The following is a 21,397-nucleotide window of genomic DNA, read 5'->3' as shown; positions in this document are numbered from 1 at the left end:
AGACTTTTGGTACTAGGCTAGAGTTCAGTACAGCCTTTCATCCGCAGACAGATGGATAGACCGAGAGAGTCAATCAGATTCTGGAGGACATGTTGAGAGCGTGTGCGCTATATTATGGATCTAGTAGGGATGATAGTCTACCTTACGCGGAGATTCTCATACAACAACAGTTACCAAGCCAGTTTGAAGATGGCCCCTTTTGAAGCTTTGTATGGGAGAAGGAGCCAGACACCGTTGATGTGGGATGAAGTTGGAGACCGTCAGTTGTTTGGACCAAATGTGATCAAGGAGTCAGAAGAGAATGTTAAGTTGATTCGAGATAGACTGAAGGTAGCTCAGTCCTCGGAAGAAGAGTTATGCAGACTCAAAAAAGCAAGGAGGTAGTCGATGAAATTGGAGACAGAGCATGTCTTTGTGTGTCCCCTCTGCGAGGAGTTAAACGATTTGGAGTTAAGGGAAAGTTAGCCCCGAGATTTGTACGACCATACCGAGTTTTGGAGCGTATGGGAGAAGTGGCCAACAAGTTGGAGTTACCCGAAGGACTGTCAGGAGTTCATGATGTGTCGTGGAATTGTCACAGCAGATGTCCTTGAGCTTGGACTTAGTCGTGGAGCCATCGCAACTAGGAAGCTTGAAGGGGTTATGCGGGACAAGGAACACGAGGATTTATACTGGTTCGGCCCCTTACGGTGAAGGTAAAAGCCTACGTCCAGTTTGAGGTGTTATTGGTTAGGGTTATGATCGTCGGGGAGCTAAACAGCTATGCCCGACTCTCGATCAGATTGTTGTAGCCCCTAAACCGCTGTTGGGTCCTCCCCTTATATAGGGAGGCTGACGCCCAGCAGCCCTTAGAGTCCCGGCCGGCTCATAAGAGCGTCCGGCTCGGACTCTAAACAATACCCGCCTTACACTACAAGTCTACTATAACAATGATTTGTAACTACAGGCTTTAAGCCATATCCGGGTCTCAGCCCATCTCTAGCCCATTATCTTGATACTTAGCTCCGGGCTTCTGGCAATGACCCTTAGAATAACCCGGCCCTCCTGGCGGGTGACTCCAAGGTCTATATCCTCAACATTAGGCCCCAGATTGACTTGAGCCGGCTCGTGTCAATCTTCAACTCTGCAGACAGAAAAAATCTCCGGCTTACCATTCATGTGAAGGCCATAACCCGGAGTGACATCATCCTCTGGACTCCGGATAATCCGCCGTGACGTCATCCTCCATTAAGTCCGTTTTTTACTCCGCCAGATCCGCAACGGATCTTTGCCTTTACTGTTATTCCGAAAATCGAGGCGCCGTGAGGGGGAGATAACCACGCCGTGGCCTCCTTGAATCCCGCGCCCACTTATGACTCTGCCTTATAAATAGGTCGGCCCAGCACTTTCTTCTCACGCTCTCCTTCTTCCTCCTCGCGCCGTCGCTCCTCTGCTCGAGCTCCGCCACTGCCGCCGCCGTCGCGCCCCTGGTCTTCATCAACCCGGCCGCTGCATCACCCTGATTCGGACCAGACTCACGGCAACGACCTCCGCTCTTTCCAACTCCGGTGAGTCTCCCCTGCCCTGTCAGACAGATCTACGGTAGGGTTCATCTTATGTTCTTCGCGTTCATCACCATTTCCGCAAACCTCAGTAGCTCTTGTAGCCACCACACTCGGTTGATCTTTTATCTTGCGTAAAGTCAGTGCGGTAGACGTTTGGGATCCATTTCACCTGCAAAAACCTTCTTCTTACTGCATAAGAACCATGTTCAATCCTCAAGAACTTCTTCTGCCTCTGTTTTTTAGGTCTAGAAATTTTTCATTTCACCCGACCCTTTTGATCCAAAAAAGCTACTGCAACATGTGAAATCTGTTTTACCACACTTAGTAAAAACTGCATCCCTTGAATCTTGGCGGCTTATATTTCCGACTTAAAGAAAACATGCGCCGTAGGACTTTCCGGTTTAAAGAAAACCATGCTCTGTAGAATCCTCCGGCTTAACCGCAGTAAACCTTAGATGACCAAATGCTCCTCCGGCTTAGATAACTCCCCGTATCTTGAATATATATCATTAGTCCCCTTTCTGAGCCGCCACCTCAGTTTGAACAATAGTTCTCCGGCTTATAATTAATCCGGATACTTTTCTCTTTATCATAGACCACCAACCGTCACCATGCCTCCCAAGGCTCCCATCACTTGCAACTGGATGAGATCCAACGTCACTGATGACACCCTGGACAACTTTGTTAAGTCCGGATATCTGCCCAAGAAGGAAGTGATGTCCTACCGTGCCCCTGATCCGTCGGAAGAAAGACCACAGCCGAAGGACGGGGAGGTAGTGATCTTTGCGGACCACATGAGCCGGGGCTTCGCACCGCCCGGCTCAAAATTCTTCCGGGACGTGCTCAACTTTTTTGATCTTCGGCCTCAGGATATAGGTCCCAATTCCGTATCCAACATCTGCACCTTCCAAGTCTTTTGTGAAGTATACCTTGGAGAGGAACCCAGTTTGCTGCTTTTCAGAGAACTGTTCTACCTAAACCGCCAGAACGAGTGCGCGGACGGGCCAAGTCTGGAATTAGGCGGCATCTCCATCCAACGGCGCAGGGACTGTCTATTCCCTTACGCAGAGCCGCCAAGTCACCCCAAGGACTGGAATATGACTTGGTTCTACTGCCAAGACACGTCCCCGGCTGACGAGAGCCCGCTGCCCGGCTTTCGCCCAACCCGCCTAGAGCCGACTCATCCGTTATCCGACAAGCTGACTGCCGCGGAACGCCAGCCTCTGCTTCCAACGATCAACAAGATCAAAGCTCTGCTAGGCAACGGTCTGAACGGAATAGACCTGGTCCGGGTCTGGATCTCATGGCGGGTGATCCCATTGAGCCGTCGCCCCGGCTTAATGTGTGAGTATACCGGGCGAAAGGATGACCCGTAGAGGCACAGTCGCAATGATCTTCCAGAAGACGTTGCAGAAGAAGAAACCAAGGCTCTATTAAACGAGAGCCTGGCAGACTGTGGAAGAACCGGGCTAGCCCCGTTCTGCAAGACCAATCCAGCCCCAGCGGTAAGCCGCTGACCTTAACCTTTCCACTTCTTTTACATGTCACCTTGCTCTGAATCATTTTAAGAGTTCATTACTGTATTTCTCAGGCTGATGATAAATTCTGGCGGGTCAAGTATGACCATGAGGCGGCCAAGAAGGCCAGGAAGGCGAAGAAAGCCGCCAAGAAAGCCGCCCCTCGCAAAAAGGGAAGCAGACCCACTGCTTCGGAGCTACTGCAATTAAGCGATAGCTCCGAGTCAGAGGTAACACTTAAACCTTTAAACTCTTGCCATATTTGTTGTTCATTGCTGTCCGCCTTATCCACATTTTGCTTATTGACAGGATGACACCGGCGCCAGTAACCCGGTGATTGAAGAGGTAACATCATTTTCCTCCGACTCGGAGCCTTTACCACAGCTGAAAGTCCGAAAAGTAACCCGGAAAGTAAGCTTTTCTCATCCATTAGCTCATCAAGACCCTCAATTTCTTCTGAAGCAACAGGTTCACGAAAGCCGGCGTCACACCCGGGCCCGCAAAGACACCGATCTCTCCGCCGGGTTACCCGACGCAACAAGGAAGCGTCGCACTGAGGGTTTTTCTCATCTGTACCCTTTTCATCCGTTGGCGGGTGTCATCCGTCAGCCACTCAACTCTTCTGACTCCAATTATCAGGAGACCTCCCCCTCTTCGGGTGACTCCATGCAGTCAAGTCTGCCGGCCTTCAAAATTGCACCCGGGTAATAACAATCTCCTTACATTATCTGTCTGTACTTACTCTTTGTATACCTAACACTTCTGTCTTTTCAGTGCCCAGGCAAAGCTCACCAAAAGAGCAAAGAAGACCAGGTCAGCCGGAGTGCCAGACTTGCCTGAGCCGGAGACGACTGCTCAAGAGCCGCCAGCCGCCTCCGCCCCCGAAGCCACCATTCCCATGGACACGGCGCCTGAAGCCCCTGCCCCGACCACCAAGACAACAACCGAAGCGTCAGCTAACCCGGAGGCCTCCGGCTCGGCCCCACCAGCTAACGACCCGGACGTGGTAATTACCCGGACGGAGTATGTTGAGCCGGGGAGGCCGACCGCGCTGGCCAAATGCTCCGCGAAGGGGGAGTTGCTGCAACCCCACCGGGTGAATCTGGATCTCTCCAGCTACACCGACTTAAGCATTGGAGAGCTCGTCTCAGGCTACATCAGCCAAGTTCACAAGAGCCGGGACACCGAGATCGCCATGGTCAACCAGATCCAACAAAAATCTGAGGTAACCTTCTGCTGTCTTCTTACTTTCTGCATAGTGATCCTTGTCATGCTAGCCCCCAAGTCTATAACTTATACTTAAATATGTTGTAGACTTAGATTCCGGCTTACTTAACTGAACCGGCAGTACATAGATGGAAACGTTCAATATGCATTAGCCCCCAAGTGCCAAGTGTCTTTGCTTGGAAAGTGCTTGGGACTTATATAATGACTGTTAATAACCCGGAAATATATGCAGGCTGCTGGCAAGAAATTTGAGTCGGACCTTGCGGATCTCAAGAGCCGGCTAAAGACACAAGAGATGGAGACCCGGAAGGCAAACGCCAAGTTTGTCTCCAGCATCGCCGCTCAGGAGAAACTGAAGACCGAATTCGATGCTGAGCGGAAGGCCTGGGCTGAGGAGAAAGCCGCATTGGTGACCCGGGCAGAACAGGCGGAGAAGGCCCTCACTGAGAAGACCGCAGAGCTCTCCGGCCTAAAGCGCCAGGTTTCCCAAATGGTGGCCGCTATCTTCGGTAAGTCGCCTCGCCGGCTTTCATCAAGTCTGCATATGTTATGATTCATCCTTGTCACCGGCTTACCTGACCTTTTTTAAACAGGTCCCAGGAGCGCCAACCTCAACCAGAGCATGGTCACCAAGTTAAAGGCCGTGTACACCCTGGTGGAACAACTCTACACCGGGTCACAGCGCGCCTTAGCTGTGGTGGCCCTATCCAACGAGGTGCCAACCCATCTGGCCGAAGTCCTGCGCCGGCTCGCTGTTCTGCCACAGCGGATCCAGGAGCTACGCCGAGCCTCCGCAAGATCCGGAGCAATTGCCGCGCTGAGCCGGGCCAAAGCATTCCTGCCGGAGCTAGACCCGGCAGACATCGCCCTGGGTTACCCAAGCCTGAAGGAAGACGGCTCCGCCTTCGACCAGAAGGACTTCGCGGCATGCGTGAAGGCTGTTCGCCCGGTGGCCACCATCATTGGGAACGACACCGACTTAACCAAGTATCAGCCGGGGTACAACGCGGAGAATCAGAGGATTCCAACCCCTCGCTATGAAGCTCTCAGTCTGATTCCTCTGGCTCGCCAGCACACCTTCGCCCCCGAGATTGACCTGGCCGGGTTAATTGACGAAGAAGCCCAGTTCGAAGCTCTCAGCGGCATCGACTGGAAGTTGTCAACCTTCGAAGTCTTGGGATCAGCCGGAGCAGAAGACGAGCCGGGGACTTCGACTCAGCAGGTGTCATAAAGCGGCTGGCGGTTCACCGAACAACGCTCCACCCTTGAAACTTTGAAAGATTTTTGTAGTAGAATAAGTGCAACAATCTATCTCTGCCGTGCCATTGTGCACGTAATGAATGCTGAAACCCCTTGAATTTATTATTTTGATGCTCCTCCGGGTCATGATTATCCTTTGTCCTTCTCAACCTTAAAGAGTACCTTCAAGCATCTGCATAGAAAGGCAAATCACAAGTCTCAAGGCGGCTTACCGCCCTGAGAATCAGGTGTTTGAGATGGATAACCCGGAATACGAACCAAAAAAGACTGGTCGTTAACTATACTCTAAACATAGCCGTGATAACACACTCAACGCCCTGTAAGCATACTTCCGGTTTAAATAACCCGGGTAGCTTGGTTGGTACCTTAACTCAAATTTACCTGTCTTGATGACATCCATGATGTTCAACTAACAAGATAAACCAAAATTAAGCCGGCAAGGGAGACCCGGCAGTACATACTTTGACATGATCAGAGTAGATTTGTGATGAAATATAAAAACTTGGGGCTTCCGGTTCGAATACGACCAGAGACCCGGTCCAAAGGGGTTAAGCTAAGATTCGGATGCGACCATATAGCCCCCAGTGGGTGTGGCGGTGCCAATCAAAAGGGTATCGACAGCTATGTTCTCTTTGGTTCGAATACGACCCATGTTTGAACAGGAAGCCCCCAAGTGACTTTGAAAATTGTTTAACGATGCTGATTCGAATACGATCCGCGTCGGTTCTCAGACGGGTTACACTATGATTCAAATATGACCAAAGGCAACCTCCCAATGAGCTCGGCACTTTGCCAATCAGATGGGTATCGACAGCTATGTTCTCTTTGGTTCGAATACGACCCATGTTTGAACTGGAAGCCCCCAAGTGACCTTACTGTTTACGGCTAAACTCGAATACGATCATAAGCCGGATCCTCCTTTCAAATTAGCATGTAACAAATGACACACACATAATTTGGAGGAGAAAAAAGGATAGAGGTCCTGCTTTATTGCTTATCATAATATATACATGTCTGAGATAAATATGTACACCACGAGAGCCGGCAGCTCAAGTGTAGTAAGGCCGAAGCTGAGCTATATTCCATGGCTGACGGGTCTCCTCCTCCGATTTACGCGAATCCTTATGTTCCCGAATATCAATGAGATAATATGACTCGTTGTGCAAGTTCTTACTGACCACAAAGGGCCCTTCCCAAGGTGGGGATAACTTGTGTGCATCAGTTTGATCCTGGATGAGCCGGAGCACAAGGTCGCCTTCCTGGAAGACTCGGGATTTGACCCGGCGGCTATGATAACGGCGCAGGTCTTGTTGGTAAATCGCTGAACGGGCTGCCGCCACATCACGTTGTTCGTCCAACAAGTCCAGAGCATCTTGGCGCGCCTGTTCATTATCCGTCTCAACATAAGCCGCCACACGAGGCGAATCGTGACGGATGTCGCTGGGGAGGACTGCTTCTGCTCCATAAACCATGAAGAAAGGCGTGAAGCCAGTGGACCTGTTAGGAGTAGTATTGATGCTCCATAAGACGGAGGGCAGCTCCTCCACCCAACAACCCGGCGTCCGTTGCAAAGGGACCAAAAGCCGGGGTTTGATGCCCTTCAGAATCTCCTGGTTAGCTCTCTCAGCTTGACCATTGGATTGGGGATGAGCCACTGAGGAAACATCAAGTCGGATATGCTCCCGTTGACAAAAGTCTTCCATTGCGCCCTTGGATAAATTGGTGCCGTTGTCAGTTATGATGCTGTGCGGAAAGCCGAAGCGGAAGATCACCCTTTTCATAAATTGAACCGCCGTGGCTGCATCGCACTTGCTAACTGGCTCAGCCTCCACCCACTTCGTGAATTTGTCAACGGCTACCAAGAGGTGGGTCTTCTTATCCTTGGACCGTTTAAAAGGCCCAACCATATCAAGCCCCCAGACCGCAAAGGGCCAAGTGATTGGGATCATCCTCAACTCCTGAGCTGGCACATGAGCCCGTCATGAGAACCTTTGGCAACCATCACATTTACTAACCAAGTCCTCTGCATCAGCGTGAGCCGTCAGCCAATAAAAACCATGACGGAAAGCCTTGGCCACAAAAGATTTTGAACCGGCATGATGGCCACAATCCCCTTCATGGATCTCACGCAGGATCTCTTGACCTTCCTCAGGGGAGATACAACGCTGAAACGCCCCTGAAACACTGCGATGATGTAACTCGCCATCAATGACAACCATTGACTTAGCCCGCCGGGTTACTTACCTGGCCAGAGTTTCATCCTCAGGCAACTCTCCCCGGGTTATATAAGCCAGATATGGCATTGTCCAGTCTGGTATGACATGAAGAGCCGCCACCAGTCGTGCCTCCGGGTCAGGGATAGCCAAGTCCTCTTCTGTAGGCAACTTAACCGAGGGGTTATACAAGACATCCGGGAAAGTGTTAGGTGGCACCGGCTTACGCTGAGAGCCTAGCCGGCTGAAAGCATCAGCCGCCTCGTTCTTCCTGCGATCAATGTGCTCCACTTGGTATCCCTGAAAGTGCCCAGCAATGGCATCAACCTCGCGGCGGTAAGCCGCCGTGAGAGGATCCTTAGAATCCCAGGTGCCTGATACTTGTTGAGCCACCAAATCTGAATCCCCAAAGCACCTTACCCGGCTTAAGCTCATCTCTTTAGCCACCCGAAGACCGTGGAGCAAAGCCTCATATTTAGCCGCATTGTTAGTGCAAGGAAACATCAACCGCAGCACATAATGGAACTTGTCACCTTTTGGGGAAGCCAATACAACACCAGCCCCCGAGCCCTCCAACTGTCTGGACCCGTCGAAGTGGATAGTCCAATAAGTGTTATCCGGCTTTTGCTCAGGCACTTGAGACTCCGTCCAATCATTGATGAAATCCACCAAAGCCTGAGATTTAACAGCAGTGCGTGGCACATATTTAAGGCCATGAGGTCCAAGTTCTATAGCCCACTTAGCAATTCTCTCTGTAGCCTCTCTGTTCTGGATAATATCACCAAGGGGGGCAGAACTGACCACAGTGATGGGATGACCCTGAAAATAATGTTTGAGTTTCCGGCTCGCCATGAACACACCGTATACGAGCTTCTGCCAATGCGGGTACCGCTGCTTGGACTCAATGAGCACCTTGCTGGCATAATACACCGGCCGCTGAACCGGATGCTCCTTACCTGCCTCCTTGCACTCCACAACAATAGCCACGCTGACAGCTCGTGCATTCGCCGCTACATATAGTAACAAGGGCTCCTTATCAATCGGAGCAGCAAGGACGGGGGGCTCTGCCAGTTGCTTTTTCAAATCCTCAAAAGCGGTATTAGCTGCATCATTCCAGATAAAGTTATCAGTCTTCTTCATCAACTGATATAGAGGCATAGCCTTCTCACCCAAACGGCTTATAAACCGGCTTAAAGCAGCGATGCGACCCGCCAAACGCTGAACGTCATTCATACATGCCGGCTTAGCTAGGGAGGTGATAGCCTTGATCTTCTCCGGGTTAGCCTCAATGCCTCTGTCAGAAACCAAGAAGCCCAATAGTTTGCCTGCAGGAACACCAAAAACACACTTGGCCGGGTTAAGCATCATCTTGTAGACCCGGAGATTATCGAAGGTTTCCCTTCAGTCATCTATCAGGGTTCCCTCCTTGATGGATTTAACCACAATATCATCCACGTAAGAGTGAACATTGCGCCCGATCTGTTTATGAAGACAATTCTGTACACAACGCTGGTAAGTCGCCTGTGCACACTTGAGTCCAAAAGGCATAGACACATAGCAGAAGGCTCCAAAGGGAGTGATGAACGCCGTCTTCTCCTGGTCCTTAACTGCCATCTTAATCTGATGATACCCGGAATAGGCATCCAAGAAGCTTAAGCGTGCACAACCTGCCGTAGCATCAATGATTTGATCAATACGGGGGAGAGCAAAAGGATCAGCCGGACACGCCTTGTTCAAGTCCGTGTAGTCCACACACATCCGCCAGGTGCCGTTCTTCTTGAGTACGAGCACCGGGTTAGCCAACCACTCCGGGTGAAAAACCTCAACAATGAACCCGGCTGCCAAGAGCCGGGCCACTTCTTCACCAATAGCCTTCCGCCTCTCTTCGTTAAACCGTCGAAGGAACTGTCTGACCGGCTTAAATTTTGGATCAATATTGAGAGTGTGCTCAGCGAGTTCTCTAGGTACACCTGGCATGTCAGAAGGTTTCCACGCGAAGATGTCCCTATTCTCACGGATGAACTCGATGAGCGCGCTTTCCTATTTCGGGTCCAGATTTGCACTGATGCTAAACTGCTGAGACGAGTCACCTGGAACAAAATCAACAAGTTTAGTCTCATCAGCTGATTTAAACTTCATGGCCGGTTCATTCTCCGTGGTTGGCTTTTTCAGGGAGGTCATATCTGTTGGGTCAACATTGTCCTTATAAAATTTCAACTCCTCTGTGGCATAAACAGACTCTGCATAAGCTGCATCACCTTCCTCGCACTCCAGAGCCACTTTCCGGTTGCCGTGAACCGTAATGGTCCCATTGTAACCCGGCATCTTGAGCTGTAAGTACACATAACACGGCCGTGCCATGAACTTAGCGTAAGCCGGCCGTCCAAATATAGCGTGGTATGGACTTCTTATCTTGACCACCTCAAAGGTCAACTTCTCCACCCTGTAGTTATTCTCATCGCCAAAGGCCACTTCCAGTTCGATCTTGCCGACTGGATAAGCCGACTTACCGGGTACCACACCATGGAAGATAGTGTTTGACTGGCTGAGGTTCTTATCAACTAGCCCCATACGACGGAAAGTCTCATAATAGAGGATATTGATGCTACTGCCTCCATCCATGAGTACTTTTGTGAACCTATAGCCTCCCACCTGAGGGGCCACCACTAAGGCCAAGTGGCCCGGGTTATCCACCCGGGGAGGGTGATCCTCCCTACTCCACACTATAGGCTGCTCAGACCACCGCAAGTAGCGTGGAACCGCCGGCTCAACAGCATTAACAGCCCGCTTGTGAAGCTTCTCGTCTTGTTTGCACAAACTAGTGGTGAACACGTGATACTGTCCGCCGCTAAGCTGCTTCGGGTTGGTCTGATAACCCCCCTGCTGCTGTTGATGACCCTGACCAGACTGTTGATTAAAGCCTCCTTTACTGTTCTGAGGACCGGAATTTGAGCCACCGCCCGGGCCATGAAAACCGCCGGCGCCTGAGCCGCCGCTCGGGCCATTGTAGTTTTTGAAGGCCTTGATGATAGCACAATCCTTCCACAGGTGAGTCGCTGGCTTCTCTCTAGAGCCGTGTCTCAGACAAGGTTCGTTCAACTGCTGCTCCAGAGAAGGTCCTGACCCGCCGCCTCGGGGAGGGGGCCTCCCCTTGCGTCGCTGGTTATTACCTTGAGAGTTAGTGTTGGCTACAAACTCTAGGCTGCCATCGGCCTTACGCTTGCCTCCTCCTTGGTTCCCCGGGTTAAACTGAGGACCCTTGTCGTTGCCATTCTTCTTTCCCTTCCCTGCCCTTTCATCGTCTGAGGGGGGATCCTTGGTACCATCGGAATCGGCGTACTTGACAAGAGCCGCCATTAGGGTACCCATATCGGTGCAGTCGCGCTTGAGCCGCCCAAGCTTCATCTTAAGGGGCACAAAGCGACAGTTCTGCTCCAACATTAAGACTGCAGAGCCGGCATCCATCTTATCTGATGAATGTATGATCTCCTTGACCCGGCGAACCCAATGGGTCGTGGACTCGCCCTCCTGCTGCTTACAGTTAGTCAAATCCACAATTGACATAGATTGCCTGCAGGTATCTTTGAAGTTTTGAATGAACCGGGCTTTCAGCTCAGCCCAAGACCCAATGGAGTTCGGTGGTAGCCCTTTTAACCACGTGCGGGCAGTTCCATCTAACATCATGGTAAAATATTTGGCCATGGCCGCCTCGCTGACCTCTAGCAATTCCATAGCCATCTCATAACTCTCAATCCAAGCTGCAGGCTGTAGGTCTGCTGTATAGTTAGGCACCTTCCGAGGTCCTTTGAAGTCCTTGGGTAAACGTTCATTACGGATAGCTGGCACCAAACAAGGGACACCCCCGGTTCTGGTAGGGATACCCACATCGACGGACGTCGTCGGATAAGCCGGGGGGGTCTGGTAAGCCGTCAATTGAGGCGCCTGCTCTGCCTCCTGGCGTGCTTGGTCTGCTACATAGAAGGCCCCATTATGAGCCGGGCCATGACCAGGGGGCGGGTCATGGCGTCGGACATTACTTGAGCCGGTCGCCGAGACCATGTGCCGGCTGTAACTCGGGCTCTGGCCTGGTCGAGGGGTTGAGTGGATCCTGTCCCGGCTGTAGGAGTATGCCTCTTGCTGCGCCAGTGCTGTCTGAAGCAGTTCCCTGACCCGGCGGGTCTCAATAGCCGTCGGAAAATCGCTGTCAACTGGGAGAGCCGCCAGCCGTGCTGCCGCAATGACCATGTTCTCCAGCGGGTTATTATAATGACCCGGGGGTATTGGCACATACTGAAGCGGGGCAGGGGGCACCTGGGGAGGCCCCATCACTCGTGGATGAATAAGGGCTCCAGACCCGGGTGCTATGACCCCTGGCGGGTTACTGGATCCTGCACCCGACGTGTTGAAGAGATTGCGTGGATCGTAAACCGGTGGGAGTCGAGACTGGGCCTTCTGATGCCTCCTTCTCATGACCTCGTTGGCCGCGTTCTGATCCATCGTGAGTTGTAAGGACTGCGCCTGAATCAACTGAGTCCGGGCGTCGAGAGCCGCCCGCTCTGCAGCCAGCCTGATCCCTTCCGCTGCAAGATCCTCTTTAGCTTTTATCAGATCTAATTTTAGCTGTGCCACCGCCGCGTCGTGCTGAGCTTGATCTGCCGGGTCAATCGTGGCGGTTAACAGGGCCGTCATCTTGTCCGTGAGATCCATTAGCACCTGAGCCGGAGAGGGCACCGGGTTTCCCGCTCCAGCAGCAGGGTTCTGAACAGGCTGTGCACCAGCCATAAAAACTCCAACCTGACTTGGCGGCTCAAAAAGGTCCGGAATACTGTCACTGTCGGAACAACCCATGAGCACGCCATCTTGGAGTTGGTACAACGAGTTTGACTCATCGGTGGCCGACTCGCCGTCAGAGCCGGCGGCTGCCTCTTCACCGGACCCAGATGGGTCAGAGGCCCCTCCGTGGATGCATCCCACGAAAGCTCTCCTTAAGGCCGGCCGGGCCCGGGCGGGTCGTGCGGGCTGAGCCGTTTCGATGAGATCGGCGCGGAGACCCGACTTGGGGCCCGGCTCACCAATCTTACCGATGAAGACATGAATTCCACCGAAGGGGACCCGGTACCCGTACTCAATTGAGTTGGCGTCGGGGCCCCAGTCCGCATTATCGATGTAGAGCTTGCCGCGACGACTCTTGGTCATCCGGCCCACCGCGTATCCCTTGAGCCCTTCGAAGCTGCCCTTCAAGAACTCAAATCCACCGTGCGCTGGCCCCACGGTGGGCGCCAACTGTCGTGGAATTGTCACGGCAGATGTCCTTGAGCTTGGACTTAGTCGTGGAGCCATCGCAACTAGGAAGCTTGAAGGGGTTATGCGGGACAAGGAACACGAGGATTTATACTGGTTCGGCCCCTTACGGCGAAGGTAAAAGCCTACGTCCAGTTTGAGGTGTTATTGGTTAGGGTTACGATCGTCGGGGAGCTAAACAGCTATGCCCGACTCTCAATCAGATTGTTGTCGCCCCTAAACCGCTGCTGGGTCCTCCCCTTATATAGGGAGGCTGACGCCCGGCAGCCCTTAGAGTCCTGGCCGGCTGATAAGAGCGTCCGGCTCGGACTCTAAACAATACCTGCCTTACACTACAAGTCTACTATAACAATGATTTGTAACTACAGGCTTTAAGCCATATCCGGGTCTCAGCCCATCTCTGGCCCATTATCTTGATACTTAGCTCCGGGCTTCTGGCAATGACCCTTAGAATAACCCGGCCCTCCTGGCGGGTGACTCCAAGGTCTATATCCTCAACATGATGTGTTTCACGTTTCCCAGTTGAAGAAGTGCCATGCAGGGATGGCCAATATTCCCCTGTAAGGATGGTTGACCCTGGAAAGGATAATGATTTTCCACGCAGTGGAGTATGGACTTCCTAAGTGTCGTGGAATTGTCACGGCAGATGTCCTAGGGTGAGGACTTAGTCGCGAGGCCAACGCATCTATGTGGTAGCTTGAGAGGGGTTGAGCGGAATCGAGAGACGAACCACAAGACAAGGATTTAGACAGCTTCGGGCCCCGGGAAACATCATCCGGTAACAACCCTACATGCTATTTGAGGCTAGGTCTCATTATGATCACGGGAGAGTCGCCGGGAACCGGCTCTCGGTGTCTAGCCCTAGAGATTGTTTCTTGTTCCTTGTCCCTCTTTGGGGTGCCCTGCCCCTCCTTATATAAGTTAGAGGGGCGGGTTACATGCGGAGTCCTAATAGGACTAGGACTAGTCTATCTTCTCTTACAAGTTAATTACAAGTCCGGGTCTTGCTTCCTCGTAAAGGAAATATTCGTCATCCCTTTCTTCTTAAGCCGGCCCATCATAAACGTGAGCCGGCCTTCTGGGCCTTGGGTCTAGTCTTCTATCTGACCCGCCGTCGGGGTCATCCGTGAGTTGTCAGGCTCGTGAATTGTCTGACAGTGAGCCGCCAGACCCATGAGTCACCAGTTCTCCGGCGGGTCACGGTGAAGCGCCAAATCCGGCCGGGTCATACTTCCGGCCGGGTCATACCGCGGGGTATATCCCCGACATTAGCCCCCAGTTTAATTTGGATTTATCCATGTTAAACTAATAAACACAAGAAGAAATTGGATAGGTTGTGTTCCGGGTTAAATATTCTTTGTAAGCCGGCACTTGATCATCCTTAAGTCCTTGTCATCTTCCTTCTTGATATGTATCCATAATCTCATAGCAAATCTCTTTAGCAGATATGTTCAAATTTTGCCTAATGCAAAAAATCCAGATACTTCCTTTGAAAAATCCGGGTCAACAGGCCAACTTCAGAGTCAATTTGCTAACATTGGTCTCTTGTTGAGAAATATTGTAAGAGATAATCCACTTGAGTCGGCTTTCAATGCTCTGACTTGACAAAAATATTGGTCTTCAAATATTCAACTTATATTCATCCGGCTTAAAGATATAAAACTTGCCGGTTTATGAGTACCAAAATTGCCGGGTTATAAATAGATGATGCAAAGTCATAATTGTCGCCGACGCTGGTTTATGATTTTTGCAGACACCAGGTCAATCTGATTTACTCAAAACTGAGAATTTGAAGATATTTCTCCCTTATATCCATATTACCTGTAGCCCCCAAGGGCCGGTTTAATCAGCATGAATAAGCCGGGACTAATCACCATGGCTTTAAATAAAATCCAGTTGTGTAGCCCCCATGAGTCGGCTATAGTCATAGTAGTGTAGCCGGGTCATCCTAGAATTGTCTTGAATTGTTGCCAGGAACAATTGGTAGCCCCCAAGGGCCGGCTCATTACGATGTGATGATTCGGGTCTTCAATGAAGTGAGCAAAAAATGACTTTGCATTAGCCCCCAAGTGCCATGGTGCATGCTAGCAGTGACATGGGACTTGCATATTTGATGTAATCTCAACTTGAATAATGTAGCCCCCAAGTGCCGGGTTGTAAACCTGCAGCGACTCGGGACTATTCCTATCATTGTAGAATAAATCATATCCATTGATAAAATAATAGCCATTGCGCTGAAGCGACTTTGAAAACCTCAATCATAATATTAGTTTCTGATAACCATAATAAAAATCCAGCCATGTTGGCTATTAAAGATTTGACTAACCCGGTTTGAAAACCTCAATCATTCAAATCATAATGAAAATCCAGCCAAGTTTGGCTATTTAAAGATTTCAAATACCTTATCTGTTGACAAGTAAATCCGGAGTTTAAATACCCGGCGGCTCTTGGCCGATGGCGATTTATTACGCCTCCATTGTAAGCCGGAAATTTTATAACCCGGCTATTTATAGCCTTTTGAGAAAATCAAGAATTGTAACCCTTTTGAGACACCAATGTCAATCTTTCGATGATGGGCTTGGACTTAAACATTTATATAAGTCATAGTTCTGCAAATCCTGCACAGAGGTTAAACAACATACGCCCTGGCGACTTAATGCGAAAGCCAGGGCGGGTAACTACCCAAATGTAGTCTTATCCTACACACAAGTAGATCACAAGAAACCTCGGCGGTTTACCGCAGGGCGGGTCATAATATCTTACATATGACCACGGATGTGTAAAAAAGGAGTCATAGATAAGCCTGTTATGAATCATAACTTTGAAACATAACAATAATATCATACTTGTGATATTGAATTTGCATTTGTCGGTTCATATGACCTGCACAATAAGGGTGATAACCTAATCTTTGATACGCGCATGATTCCAATGGCGCAATTCAAAACATACCGGCGGCTTAAAGTCCATAGCCAGGGCTAGTTTAAACATAATTATGTATAAACAATATCATACCTGTGATATTGAACTGTACCGCCGGCTTATGATACCTGTGCAGTAAGTGTGATAACCCAATCCTTAGAAGCCAATGCTTCCACATAGATGATGATTGTCATAAGCCGGCGACTTATCATTGAAAATCAAGCCGGGTTTAAATATAAACCACTCATATACACTTTAGATGTGTTCAAAAGAGCTTCAAATAAAATCCCAAAAATTATTTGCAAAAAGAAACTTCAAAAAATCTTGAGGCTTCTGATTCGAATACGATCAGAAAACCGTCCCAAAGGGGTTAAGCTAAGATTCGAATACGATCATATAGCCCCCAGTGGCTTTGGCGTTGCCGATCAAGAGGGTACCAACAGCTATGTTCTCTTTGGTTCGAATACGACCTATGTTTGAACAGGAAGCCCCCAAATGACCTTGAGAGTTGTTTAACGACGCTGATTCGAATACGATCCACGTCGGTTCCCAAAGGGGGTTGAGCTATGGTTCAAATATGACCAAGAAACTCCCCAATGAGCTCGGCAGTGTGCCGATCAAAATGGTATTGACAGCTATGTTCTCTTTGGTTCGAATACGACCTATGTTTGAATAGGAAGCCCCCTAGTGATCATGAGAATATTTAACGACTCTGATTCGAATACGATCAGGGTCACACCAAAAGGGTTAAGCTAAATTCAAATACGATCAGCTCCCAATGGTCATTAAAGCAGGGTACCTATATTTGAGTTGTGCTTTGTAACAGACTCTCTTTGGTCCCTATAATTTTTCCTGAGAACTCGAACTTTGCGAGAGATAACCTCTTTTTGAACCGGAAATTTGTAAACCGGATATTAAGAGCTTCAAAGCTTTATAAGATACAAATTTACCTTGAGCCGGACGTTTGAACCGGATTTGAGAGCTTCAAAATCTTGCGGGAGAAAGATATCTCTTGAACCGGATTTTAAACCGGAATCTTTGTTTGAACCGACAATTTTCTGACGGCCTTTAAAGTTTCATCAATATGGTAGCAGCCTCCGGAACCGGGTTATCATTCCCTCCAACGACCCGGGGTTCCTGAGTCATGTCACTGTGGCCCCCGAGTCTCAAGATGACTCGAGGAGTTTGCTTGAGATTCTCCATATTTAACCGTGATATAAACCGGCATAACTTGTATATCATTGGTGTTGATAACACGATGTGTATCCACAGAAGGTTGAGGTGACTGCGGCGGGTTATAAATGATCCCGTATGAGCCGTGTCAGCAACTCGGCCAATGGTTCCTTTCAACTGGTTGTTTGAAGTTTAACCAAACTGTAGTGATGGCGACCTGTGCGCATGTCCATTGAGCCATCCAGGTGCAGATGGCGGGTTGGTAGTATATGATAATTTGCTTCCATTTTGTTGAAAGAAAACCGGGCTACCCAAGCTGTGACTTGCTCATACCCAATAAACAGCTCATGCAGACGGGTGCGGCCCGATGTGTTGATGTAGACCAGGCCGTGAGAGACGGATGGAAAAGACAACCGCCGCGTCAGAGGCAGCTCAAACAGATGATCCGGCCGTGGCGTTGTAAGCCGGCGCGGATGAGCGAGTTAACCACATCGTTTTGACGTAGTGAACAATTGTCCTGCATCAACACTACTGCAGACCAAGACAAAGATAAACTGCTCTTTGATAAAAAATAATATGTACCAATAAAATATATTTTAGATGGATCACCTGATGTGCCAGGCTGGAAATAATCCGCCATGAAATTAATGATTGCTAGGTGAAGTTGAAGTCGCTCACGGGTGAACCGGCCGCGGCGTGGTAAACCGGTGCGGACGGGTGAGTCGGCCGCGACGTTTGTAAGCCGGCGCGGTCATCGAGTCGGCCACGGCGTTGTGAGCTGGTGCGGTCGCGAGAAACGACCACAGTGTTGGAAACGGCCCGGATCCGGGCGGGACAAACGTGGATGCAGACGATGAGTCAGTCACGCGTGCGGATGTAGCGGGGGCGGCGACTTGCTCACGTATCCGTCCAGCAGCACGGCATGGACAAGCGCTAGTGCAAAAATAATATTGGCGCACGCCCCTTTGCGACACCTTTGTAAGGAACAATGATCCTGCGAAAAAATACTAGAGACGAGAGTAATTGTTCTTTGACAAAAAAATAAGTGTTTAATAAGATAAGTTCAGATAGATATCACCTGATGTTTGTGAATGACCGATGCTCTGTATGTAACATCCGTAGATAACTTTTCCGCGCTGTCACTGAATTCCGTTTGATCCTTATGCATGCATCCAAAGGATTTTCAACAACACCTGACCACTTTGACTTTTAGTCCAACCAGGCCTTCTTGTTCTTTTTTTTCAGATGGCAAACACCTACGGTAGCTGAACATCATCAACCGGCAAGGTGTAACGGGCCCTCGAGCAGGGGCAACTATCCTGAGGCAGAGCCAGCCGGCGAGGAGGTGAAACCAAACGGCGGGTGCTCGCGACAGACGTTGGAGCCAGCAAGGCGAGCTGAGCGAGGGAATGCAGGGCCCCGTCAATGGCGGAGGGTGACTCTGCGGGGACGCGCAAGGCGGAGGCGGAGGCGAATCACCGGCAGCGGGGGCGGCCGACTCGCAACGGGCTGCGGCTGATGAGACCGGCTCAACGCGAGTTACGAGGCCAGCAGCGGAGACCTGATCTTGCGGCCAAGTCTTCTTCCGGGTCGCAGTCTCCCTCTTTTTTTATGTTGAAAACGGGATTGACTTCTCTTCATGAGTTAATGGCACGCCTCTGGCTGATTTGACTTGTCCTGAGTGCGTGCACGGAGCGATGGTAGCAGCAAGAGGATCGCCCGGCTCCCATGTAAAATATGGATTTTTGACCGTGGTTGATCACACGCCCTGTTTGCATCTCAGTAATTGTCGGTTTGGGCAGATTGCTTCTTGCACGATGCATCCGCCAAATATGGCCAGCAGGCAAACTTCTCGGCGCAGCAAGAACCACGTTTCCATCTCAGTACATGTTTGATGCTTACTGCCATTTGACTCTTGATGTGATGGCTTGTCCCTTGTGACCACGTGAGAGCTTCCTTCGAGGTCTTGCTGGCATCATACTCTGAGCAGATGTAGTAATTAAAGATGAAAAGTCCAAAAACTGAATTAGTAGCACTCAACTTTTGGCCTTCACGTGATGCAGAAGCAGCGTAACACCTCAGCTGGGATCTAAAAATTTGTGCAAACAGCAGACTTTCAACTTGAGGCGAAGCCGAGGCAGCTCAGCGGCCATGCCAGAGGAGCGCTGGTGGCCCGGCCGCGGAGGTGAGCCGACGACATCGGCTCAGCAACAGAGGCGAGGTGGGACCGCAACTAAGAGCGGCCGGAGGAGAAGGGCGTCGAAGCAACCGGCGGCTCAGGCTACAACCGGAGAAGGAAAGCGTCAAGGAGGAGGTTGCGAGCGTGGACAGTGGAGGAGTCCGGGTCATGGCCGGCTCCGTTTCCGGGTCGTGGCCTTGAGGCCAGCGTTTACCAACTCGCCCGTGCTGTGTCAGATTGGTCAAGGAGCGGACGTTGGACTGTTTGATGAAAAAAGATCAGCCCCACAGTTTGTCAGATAATTTAATCGTTGCCGATCTCCATGGTAACAACCGCAACGAATTGATGCAGAGGAAACTTCCCTGTCTGTCTTTGGTGCACTTGACAGATTACCTAATGCTGCCACCACAAACGCAAACAACACGCATATCGCGGACTCGGCGGACCTCCATGGCTGTCGCGCTGGCCGTACAAAACACAACCCTAAATTTCTTTCATCTCATACCCGCCGCTGCAAAACACTTCATCAAATTTGGCCGATGGACTCATAGTTGATGTGAATTTTTCCACACCGGCTCTTGTTGAGCTAGCTAATTGCGAACTTCTCGAACCCTAGAAAAGATCCCTCCAAGAACTCAACACCACCGTGCGCAGGCCCCACGATGGGCGCCAACTGTCGTGGAATTGTCACGGCAGATGTCCTAGGGTGAGGACTTAGTCGCGAGGCCAACGAATCTATGTGGTAGCTTGAGAGGGGTTGAGCGGAATCGAGAGACGCAACACAAGACAAGGATTTAGACAGCTTCGGGCCCCGGGAAACATCATCCGGTAACAACCCTACATGCTGTTTGAGGCTAGGTCTCATTATGATCACGGGAGAGTCGCCGGGAACCAGCTCTCGGTGTCTAGCCCTAGAGATTGTTTCTTGTTCCTTGTCCCTCTTTGGGGTGCCCTGCCCCTCCTTATATAAGTTAGAGGGGCGGGTTACATGCGGAGTCCTAGTAGGACTAGGACTAGTCTATCTTCTCTTACAAGTTAATTACAAGTCCGGGTCTTCCTTCCTCGTAAAGGAAATATTCGTCATCCCTTTCTTCTTAAGCCGACCCATCATAAACGTGAGCCGGCCTTCTGGGCCTTGGGTCTAGTCTTCTATCTGACCCGCCGTCGGGGTCATCCGTGAGTCGTCAGGCTCGTGAATCGTCTGACAGTGAGCCGCCAGACCCGTGAGTCGCCAGTTCTCCGGCGGGTCACGGTGAAGCGCCAAATCCGGCCGGGTCATACTTCCGGCCGGGTCATACCGCGGGGTATATCCCCGACACTAAGTATAAGTTTTCATCTCGGTATGTGGGATATCCCACAAGGATGAAGAGATGAATTACTATTGGATATAAAGGAGGTATGATGTTGGAAATATGGATCAATGGAAATTCCATGATGAGTCTGAGTAATCATGTCCTGGTTTGGTGCCAATAGAAGGAAGGAAGACGGTACAACCGGATGGATTTAAGAATACTAGGAAGTTGGAAGTTGGAATAATGATCAGTTGCTCGATGATAAGTTCAAGGACTACAAGTTATGAGATGGGCCATAACCCACAGGCCCCAGGACCTGCCAAGAAGCAAGCACATTCTTGCTGAAGGAAAAACCCTGGAAGAAGTTACGATTTTATCAATAGACAATCTTATAGGAGTAACGCAAACCTTAGAGTTGTGAAGGAACGATAGATGTTTGGTTGGCTTGCAGAATCTATCGATATATCCGAACTTGGTTCGTCGACAAGAGAAATTCTGCAATGCTTGTGAGGATGACCGAGTGTTAGAATGCGAGATTCGCTAAACCGTATACAAGGTAATGATTTGGGTGCGGGATGGATTGATCACCATACCGACTTACTCTTATTATTCGCCTTGCTATACAGGATGGTAAATCTGAGTGACTTACCCATAATGGAGAGACGACGATCAAAACCTTGTTTAAACCTTAGAATGGTATAAGTATTTTTCCCCTTGTACAAGGCAGCTGTTGCCAACCGTAGGTTATACGGTGAGGATCAACCAGACC

This window comes from Aegilops tauschii, chromosome 3 (assembly GCF_002575655.3).
Source record: "Aegilops tauschii subsp. strangulata cultivar AL8/78 chromosome 3, Aet v6.0, whole genome shotgun sequence".
NCBI classification, from domain to species: domain Eukaryota; kingdom Viridiplantae; phylum Streptophyta; class Magnoliopsida; order Poales; family Poaceae; genus Aegilops; species Aegilops tauschii.
Note: the sequence above shows the minus strand (reverse complement) of the source record.